This window comes from Pinus tabuliformis, chromosome J (assembly GCF_031772625.1).
Source record: "Pinus tabuliformis cultivar Carrire ecotype Pingquan chromosome J, CPIR1, whole genome shotgun sequence".
NCBI classification, from domain to species: domain Eukaryota; kingdom Viridiplantae; phylum Streptophyta; class Pinopsida; order Pinales; family Pinaceae; genus Pinus; species Pinus tabuliformis.
Window position 1 is genome coordinate 1,026,352,518 of NC_142295.1, and position 10,330 is coordinate 1,026,362,847.

Genomic DNA, 10,330 nt, shown 5'->3' on the forward strand with positions numbered 1-10,330 from the left:
ATGTCCTCAACATTAATGTTAAACTCTATCTAAACAATGTCTTTGAGGCTACATTACTAAAGGGGTCATGGTTTTTCAAAATATTTCTCAAAATATAAGGACACAACTTTATTTGGTTTGATGATTGATTAGCTTTAGGTTCCCATTAGGAAAATTGGTGCACTTTTGTTGGTGGAGGTAATTTCTTCAAGGGATGATCATGAGTTGTGTTGTCCAGGTTGAATGGATGACGTGAGTAGAATTATGTGGGTATCTTCTAGAGATTTGTTTCATTCCCAAGATAGTCATAATGAATTATCTCATGCTCAACATCTAGGGATTGCATCTCATTAGGTTATACTTAGCTTGTGGCACAATCTTGGAAATATCTCCTCCTTGAATTTTCCTAGAACCTCACTCGAGATTCCTTGTTATAGTAGAGCTACTTAATGAGGGATGTGGTTGGGAGTGTTGGTTTGAAAGTTTGCTTTTGCATAATTGACTCTCTCTCTCTCTTTTGTAGCATGCACACACATATTTAGACATTAGTGATAGATATTAATCAAATTAGTACAACATATGTTTATCGATTTTAGATCCATTCAAATTCATAGGCAATAGTCCATGCAAAGAATCCCTCGCCATCTCTATATGCTTGCAATGAGACTTATGTGGACCTATGCAAAGTCTTGCAACTAAGTTGAGCATTATGTTTATTTGAAAAGATAAAAATAGTGCTTAAAGTTTAAATTTTTGCCTAGAACTCTAATAAACAATATTAAAATATCACATAAACAACTCAGCACATCCATGAAACTTTACTTCACATGCAACTAGTAAAATAGATAGTGCCCCATCCACAATTAGGATGTAAATTATTTCTTATGTATAATAAGAATACATGATCCAATACATTTGATGTAACACTCACCACTTGTTCTGGTTGCAACAACAACCCTCCTTAATTCCTCCCAGTGTCTTATCCCTAAAGGAGAATGAGGGGTCCACTTGTTCAAATCAATGCAGGGATCTTCCTACCAAGCCTATCTAGCACTTGTGGATTATGATGAACTCTCTTGACCTAAGGTAATTGAGAAATACCTATGAAATTAATTGAGTTACAATGATCAATCTAGCATCTTTAAGGAGCCCTGACCTTGATCTTGTGGTAGAGAAAGACCTTGCAACTCTTCAACACAAGGTAACTCTCAGAGATAGGTTACAGCTTGAGTTTTCTTGCAATTTTTAACTTTTATGAGCCTGTGTAATTCCCTCTTGGGCCTCTAACCAATTCTATCATGCTCCCTTATACCTCCATTCAATGCTAAACTCTTTTTGTTAGCTTCACAACCTTGACCTTTGTAGTACTCCCTTGAGCCTCTTATTAGCACCATAGCACCCTATTACCCCTCAGTGTATCACTACACTCTCAAATTCAACTCTTAGAGTTAATTTTTAAGCAATCTCTCTTCCTTTCTTAGCCTCCTTAGTGCCCCATTTACCCTAAGACAATCTGTAGTGGAGCATTATAGTGACCTTTCCTCTCTTTTGGGTTTGTCTTCTAGCATCCCTGCCACCTTGTAGCACAACATCAAGCCTATTTTAAGAACTATATCAAATCACTAGATCTCTTCCCACCACTAAAGTGTCTCCTTGTGCCTCAAGTCAGAGTCATGACCCACTTCTTTCAAGCCTCTTTCTCTCACAAGTTGCTTTCTCTTAGTTCTTCCTTGAGTAACACGTGAATTTATTGGAGGTAAAAGGTAAGACAAAGCAACATCACTGAAATGATTGATGCACAAAATTCTCAGGAACTCTTATCATTGTTAAGAAACCTTCAATTTCTATCCCCCATCTTCCTAAGGTTTATATGGCCAAAATATCTAGCACTGTCATGCCAAGAAACCTAATTATTTTCTAAATGTATAAAGAAATGTCTACTTAGGTGGGATACGTAGATGTCTTAGTAAATATGGTGAATTTGTTTTAATTATAATGATCAAGAGTACTCCCAGTCCACATCTGTTAGTCTTTCTTTTCTCCTCGCCACTAAGGCCTAGTGCATGTACACAAGAAAAGGTATCCTGGACCAAATCCCCAAGTTCTTTGCATACAACATTTTAACTAATCTACATAACAAGTATATGTTCTTTCACTACATAAGAACCACATGTGCGTTTAAGAGGTAAACAAGATAAATTTTAGTATTAGAGTCCCCAAACAAAGTAGAACCTGATAATTAAGCTTCTTGTATACTAAATTTGTCAAAATTTGAATCTCAATGGCATGAGTATTGAATGCACTTTCGCAAAGATAATTGAAAAATGTAAGTAACCTAGAAATTGCAACATAAATTCCTATGCATGTCTTGCAACATCAAATGAACAGAGGAGCATTCATATGCAACATGTCCATGACCACCAGAATTGTGGCAGATGAGAATGGGAGTGCACTTGTATAACTCGTTAGGGGAACTTGCTTCATGTCAAGTTCACCAATTTAAGCAGAAATAGATGAAAGTAATCATTGTGTGAGAGAGAGATAATTAGAGGGTCAACTCCTTGTTGGGTAACTCTGCAGGGTCAAAAGGGGTGGACCTATTCAAAGCGAGGGTTATGGACTAGGATTTTGTACCTGGGGATTTTGCATATTATATGGTTAGAGATCTAGGAATGGCAATATGAGAAACTAAGGAAATGGGCGTTTTGTACCTTGGATTGGGAATGTACCTCAAATAGTAGAGATACAATATTAAAGCAAAATGAAAATAGTTCAAGTGCAGGGAAACAAAGACAATTTTGGCTTTGATCCCAATGAACTCATTGAGAGAGAGAATTGGAAATAGACAAGTTCATAGTGAGGAACTCGATACGCACATGATGATGGTAGGGAATTTGTCATATTTAGGTCTCCAACCTATCATGGCACTAAATTACCAATGACGAATTACAAAGAATGGAAAAAATGCCTAAGTGTTGCTCTGATACTATGTCAAGCTAGATGAGCTAACTCCAAAATCTTGAATGGTTTGCCATTAAGAAAGCATGAATATATGTACAAGATGTCATAACCTTTCATTTCAACTTCTAAGGTTGTGTATCTTCCTATTCCAATGGTTCATATTTGTCATATTTACATCTTCACCAAATCTCTAAGGATTGGGTGTCTAATAGTGTGTCTTAAATATATTTAATTGAATGTTGCTAGCTATATCAAATGACCTTATCAACAATGATAGAATTTTGTATTAGCCGACCAATTAAACACAATACTTATATTCATGGAATTTTTTGTGAAAATATTTTCAAATTATGAAAAGAAATCTTTTCTCAACCAATGCGAGGGTTTCTCAACATCAAACATTTTTTTCTCCGGTGTATTTTGAAATGTTATGGATTTATGACATCATAAGGACAAATAATGGTTGTGAAGTTGAGAACATAGTATCAACCCAATCAAAATGAAGATGAAGTAATCATATCCCATGAACCTTAGAAACCTATTATTAAATATTGAGTATCTCATATTCAAAATAATAATTATTTACTACATAAGAAGTTCTTGAATTGTGAATATCTTTATTTTTGCAAAACACTTTGAGCACCATTGCAAAAAAATTTATATCGCAACATTTAACAATGCCCATTAGCCACAATAACATAAAATAAGCCAAACTAATACACTTATCATCTAATTTGATTTTAATATCCTCAACATTAATGTTAAACTCTTTCAAAACAATGTCTTTGAGGCTACATTGCTAAAGGGGTCAATTTTTTTCAAGTGGATTTATCAAAATATAAGGATACAACTTTACCTAGTTTGATGGTTGATCAGCTAATGTTCCCATTACGAAAATTGGTGGTGCACTTTTATTGGTGAAGGTGATTTATTCAAGGTATGGTCATGAGTTGTGTTGCCTTTGTGGGTAGCTTCTAGAGATTTACTTCATTCCCGTGATAGTCATAATGAATTCGCTCATGCTCAACATCACGAGGGGTGGGCATTGCATCTCATTAGATTATGGTTATGTTGTGGCTCAATCTTGAAAATGTTTCCTCCATAAATTCTCCTAGTACCTCACTCAAGTTTTATTGTTCAAGTAGAGCTACTCGATGAGGGATGTGGTTGGGGTGTTGGTTTGAAAGTGTGCTTTCACACAATTTACTCTCTCTCTTTTGTAGCACGCACACACATCTTTGACAACTAGTGATAGAGTTTACTCAAAGTAGTATAACATATGTTTATTGATTTTAAATCCATTCAAACTCATAGGAGATAGTCCATGCAAAGAATCCCTCGCCATCTCTATATGCCTACAATCAAACTTACGTGCACCTATGTGAAGTCTCGTAGCTAATTTGAAAAATATGTTTATTGACAAATTTAACAATAGTGCTTAAAGTTTGGCCTTTTTCCTAAGACTATAATAAAAAATGTTAAAATATCACATAAACAACTAGACACAATCATGAAACTTTACTTCATAAGCAACTAGTAAAATTGACAGTGTTCCATCCATAATTGGGAAGTAAATGCTTTCTTTTGTATAATAATAATCTATGAATGAATATATTCGATGTAACATTCACTCGCACTTGTTGTGGCTTCAACAACAACCCTCCTCGATTCCTTCTATTGCCTTATACCTAGAGGATAATGAGGGGCCCACTTGCTCAAATAAATGTAAAGATCTTCCTATGAAGCTTATCTAGAACTTGTGTATTATGATCAATTCTCTTAACCTAAAGCAATGGAGAAAGACTTATGAACTTAATTGAGTTATGATGATCAATATAGAAGCTTTAAGGATCCCTAACCCTAATAATATGGCAGAGAAAGACCTTGTAGATCTTCACCACAAGGAGGTAACTCTCAAAGGCAGGTTTTTACTTGAGTTTTCTTACAATTTTAAACCTTTTTGAGCTTGTGTGGCATACTTTTATGACTCTAGCTAGTGCTATGTCGCTCCCTTATATCTCTATACAGTGCTACACTCTTGGTTTTATCTCCACACCTTTATTATCCTCACTTATTTGACCTTTGCAGTGCTCCCTTGAGACGAAGCTATGCACCATAACACCCTATTGCCCCTCAGTGTAGCACTATACACTCAAATTCTACCCTAAGATTTGTTTTTCAAGACATCTATATTCCTTTATGAGCCTCCTTAGCACACCATTTACACTTTTTCTTGCACCATAACGCTCAAATCACCCTCAATGAAGCGTTATAGTGACTTTTCCTCTATGCTGGGTTTATCTTCTAGCCTACTTACCTCCTTGTTGTTATCACCAAAAAAATGATCATCTAGCCTAGTTTACTATATGAATCGAAGTACACCATGTAAAGCCAATTTTACCATAGTAAAATTGCTTTCACTGTGAGAAATTACTTAATAAACCACCTTTGTTAAGTAATTTATAATTAAACCCATGAAGAATAATTAAATAAATCACTATTTATTTGATTTTCTTCTAGGAATAATTAATTAAACCATTATTCAATTATTATTCCTTGTCATATTTGGCCCAATTATGAAAAATCAACAGATAAATTATTAATTATCTTATTTTTCTCTACGAATAATTAATTAATCATTAATTAATTATTATTCCTTGTCAAATTTGACTAAATCCCTTAGGAATAATTAAATAAATCATTATTTGTTTAATATTCCTTAACCAATTTCTTGAGATGATAAATAAATCATTTATTTATTTATTACTTCTAAATAAAAGTTTAAATACTTTTTCCCTCCTAACCCTCCTCCCAGCCTCTTGGTATGTACCGCAACTATCCAGTGACCCTTGCGGGCAAGACTGTCCATGTAGACATTGAGGTTATTAATGACCCTTTAGATTACAACATTCTCTTGGGTCGTAGTTACACATATGCAATGTCAGTCGCCGCATCTGCATTTTCTGCAAGATGTGCTTCCCCCATGAAGGGAAGATCGTTACCATCGATCAATTGACTTACTACGAGCCAACATTTGTGACCTCCCCCGAGTCCATTATCTCGTCAATGTCAGATAAGTAGTCCTCAACTCCCCTCACCAGTGTTTCACCTAGATTCTATAAAGATTCCTCATTGTTGGGTGCTTTCCCTGGTCCTCCCCCTCTCATCTCAGAGCCTAACTCTATGAGTGTTTGCATGTTACAAGCGTCACGAGCTACCCTTACGTATTCTGGTACATTTGATCCACAACCAGCTCCTCAGCACCTTGTTATTACCATCAAAGTCGAGCCCTCTGGATCCACCCCCCTAGGACCTCCTCCATTTGTGGGTGCCTCTCCTATGTTTCCACCAGGAACTATTCCTCCAAGTCTCAACCATCCAGGAGTTATTTCGTTGGGACATTACTCTACAGGCCATATACCTTTCTTATTCCCCCCTTCGGGAGTATTTTTTGTCCTTGTCATGGCTTCGTTGGTCCTTCCTAACATGACTTTTGGATCCCGGTATGGTACATTGATCCCCCCTACAAGCATTTCGCCTAATCAACTAAGACAATATCATGCTTTGACCCTGGTTCAACCAGTTCCTACAGTCCTTGCCGCTACTTCAGTTCCATCACAACCTCAACAGGAACCCACTCCTGCTGCAAAAGCATCTAAACAAGGGGGCAAAGCTAAGAGGAAAGAACCTAAGGACAAGGCTCCCCAAGCTCCTCCAGCTCCCAAAGCCCCAAACCTGTCACCTTTGTGCGCTTTGTGTAAATTTGTTGGGAACACCACCAATAATTATCCTAAACTTCCTCAACTCAAACCTTTGGTTCATGAAATGTTCCTTGAGTCAAATATCCCTAAATTCCACGTTAACTTACCAGGTCCACCCAAGAAACTCAGAATATTACGCACAAATCACCCTTGTGCCTTGTGTGATCATCATGGTCATTATTCCCATTGTTGCCCTCATCTCGATGAATTTCACGATTTCCTTGAGGCACTTTGCGAATACGAGGCCACTCGTAGTGGATCATCTACTCCTCTACCCGTGGATTCTAGTACCACTAGTAAACCAAAACAAGGGGACTCTGGTCCCACCATCGTGATCCCTCCCCCCGATGTCGAGATGACGGACACCACAGGCCATATCCTTTACCTATCGTCATCCTTGATTTCCTCGCAGGCAAACCTTTTTGAGGTTTCTACACACACTTCTATCAAACCTCTTTCGACAGAATCCTAGGTCTCAACATTCGTAGATCCTCCATCTACCAGCGCGACGTCTACCATTCCAGATCATGCGTATGTGAACCTTCTCTCTCAGGTTGATGCAGCAAGTACCGTCGCCGCATCATGTATTCAGTCTTCCTCCCATCCACCCATCTTCGATTCTGATGAGGACATCATGGAAGCTATGTCTACACCTGATTACCCTTGCACTTAGGCAAGGGGGCATAGTTTTGGAGGATTCTGAAGTTTGTTTCCTTCCTAATTCTCCCAGTTCACTCTACCTCAAGAAATGTCCCTCATAGCACATCCCTTTGATTTGTGTGTCTTTATTTCTGCCATGAAGTTAGGTAGGCTACATTATCTCATATATTGTCTTTGAACCTTTCAGATGGATCCATCATCCACACTGTATATCGGTCATGTCAACGGTGTGAGTTGCTTCTACAGGAATCTAGCCTCAGCAGCCTGGGCCATTTTTACCCCCTTGCATACGTTAGTCCTTTCGAACGGCGTGTGCATTGGATCTTCCACCAATAACCAGGTTGAATATGATGCAGTGATAGGTTTGTTAGTCGATGCCCTTTCTCATCACATCCTTCATCTTCATGTTCGTTTAGATTCCTTACTACTTGTCATGCAATTGAATGGTGTGTATCATGTGCATAACCAAGTCCTATTTAGAAAATATCTACGAGTTAAGTTGTTGGTACGTGAATTTGAAACCATTACTTTCAGTCATGTTCCTAGAGCCCAAAATAACTATGTAGATACCATTGCAAATAACATTCTAGATTGGCATTTATCACATGTATACCACAAAAGATAACCATAAAACATAACACATGGTGAACCATCATCGTCATATAAAAATGCATAATCATATTATGTATCACATAAAACATATAAGTGTTTAGAGCCCATAACTCTAAATACATCCAGTATGCCCATAGCATACTAGGGGGCACATAGGCCCCTACATCTCCTTTGGAGGATCTTGTGCCAAGTTGGGCCGAGATGCTTGAATCCATTTTTCGAGCACTCGAAACACAACGGCGCTCCACAAACTCCTCCTACTATGGAGCATCGTTCCCACCGCTGCATACCAGATCAATCCCCTCCATCACATATATTTGCGGGCAGCATCCCATGCTTGGGAGAATGATGGTTTTCCCCTAGCCATCTTCTCAACTGATTAACATAAGTCTCGAACTAGATCCCACTAGATCTAGGTATGGTCGATTATCCTCCCATTCCTTGGATAGTTTATCCTACCGGCCTCTCTGATGATCCATATGCACATCGCATATCACATATCATATATTTTTTATACCATATCTTCAAATATTCTAATCTATGTCCACATAGTCCCCATGTTTGACTTCGTGGGTGAGAACGATTCTAGACCTCCTCTAGTAGTTTATTCTCATTTTCCTCTTCCCTTAATTCTTCACTAGGAACCATCGTTCCAAGAAGCATTTAGACAAGTAAGGCCACTTTCCTGAAAGTCGCAGATCTTGATTCCAATGGTTGGTTTTTCTGCTACGACCTTTACAAGATTTAGGGCCTTCTCCTCCTCTCAAATTGGAGGGAAAACACCCTTTTATAGGAAAACCCACAGTTTTTTTGTCACACATTGCGACCAGACCATAGCTCTGTTTGACGAATCGTCAGCATCATTGGAAATCTATCATCGAGTACTATAATGGGTCTTTCTCAGTCTTTGATGATTTTACACTTCACCCAAAAACCATTTTTCCAAGAAGGTTCACTTCTTCGCCTCTTAAAATCGCATTTCTTCATATGTGACGCTTGTACATTGGGTACCACCTTCCCTTGGTGCTTGTCATCTCACGTGTCGATTTTCGTTATGAGTAACCATCATTTACTCATGCTTTCATGGTCCCCATCGAGCCTACTCTGTGTGGCAGCGTCATCAAGTCACCCTTGTTGAGAGTGTTAGAGCTTAGATCGACCTCAGGCTGAAGGGAGGCAATCTTAGGATAACCACAAACCAAGCTTAACTTGGTAGCTAGCCCTACCAGGTCGGGAGAGGGATCTCTCCTTGTCAATCTCATTTGAGATGACTGAATTGAATATGGATTTTAGGCTAAGTATAGTAGCTCTAGGGTGTTTTTATTGATTTTGAAGGTTTTGTTGCTGGATCAAATGGAGCAGGCAGCTTTAGGTTCGAGAAATCAAATCAGAATTGCGGGGTGTTTTGTGGGGTGAGGTAGGTAGGTGTTTAAGCACTTGGAATTGAGTGATATGGTAGCTCTAAGACTGGTGAGGAGCTAAGGAGGGCATGCAAGGGTCATGAGTCCTCTTCAGACAGCTGAAAACATCAAAAACTAAATGTATTCCCAAGGCAGAGCATTGTTACCAATGCATTCTACCTATCTATCTTGATTTCATTTAGTTAAGAAGAATGAAATAGATTTTGGCACATATACACATGAGAAAAACTAAATGACAGAAGGAGAAACAATTCAAAAACACATTACCACAAGAATCCCACAAAAATAGTTGCAAATCCTGGTTTATTTCCTTGCCAAACTGCTATAGAGATGTACAATGTAGCTCAAAGCATCCACAAGAGTCAAACCTTTGCTAATGACTGAAAAAATACATAATATAGAAATAAAAACCACCTATGCTAGCCATCAGGGGTTGAATCCAAGAGATAAGGGACTGTTACAACCATTTCCCAACAAGGAACAGGATTATAGGCAATGGAACAGCTTGCCTCTATAAGCATGGAAACTGATTCATTGACCCCCAAACCACCTCAAAATGATGAATCTACCCTCTAAGGTCATTTTACAATTACATTTACATAGCATAGCATCATTTACAATCATAAATTCATCCATGATGAGATAAAAAGTCAACTTGTAGAAAAACTAGGCGAAAACTGGATTTTTGGGCAAACTGCCTCTATGCGTAGCGCCACTGGCCAAGTGCATAGTGCCACTTTGCAGCTACTTTTGCAGGCCTTCCCCTTAGCCAAATTGAGCCCAAGATAGCTCATTGGAAAGGTCTTCCTATCTAGTTTCTGTAACATCTTGAATTTTTGAATTTGGAGGTTATTTTCCCCCTCAAAAGTGGAATATTCCAAGGCTGCTTGCTGTGTGTCCAAAAAGAGGCATAGAGGTCATTTTTATGGTTTTTTG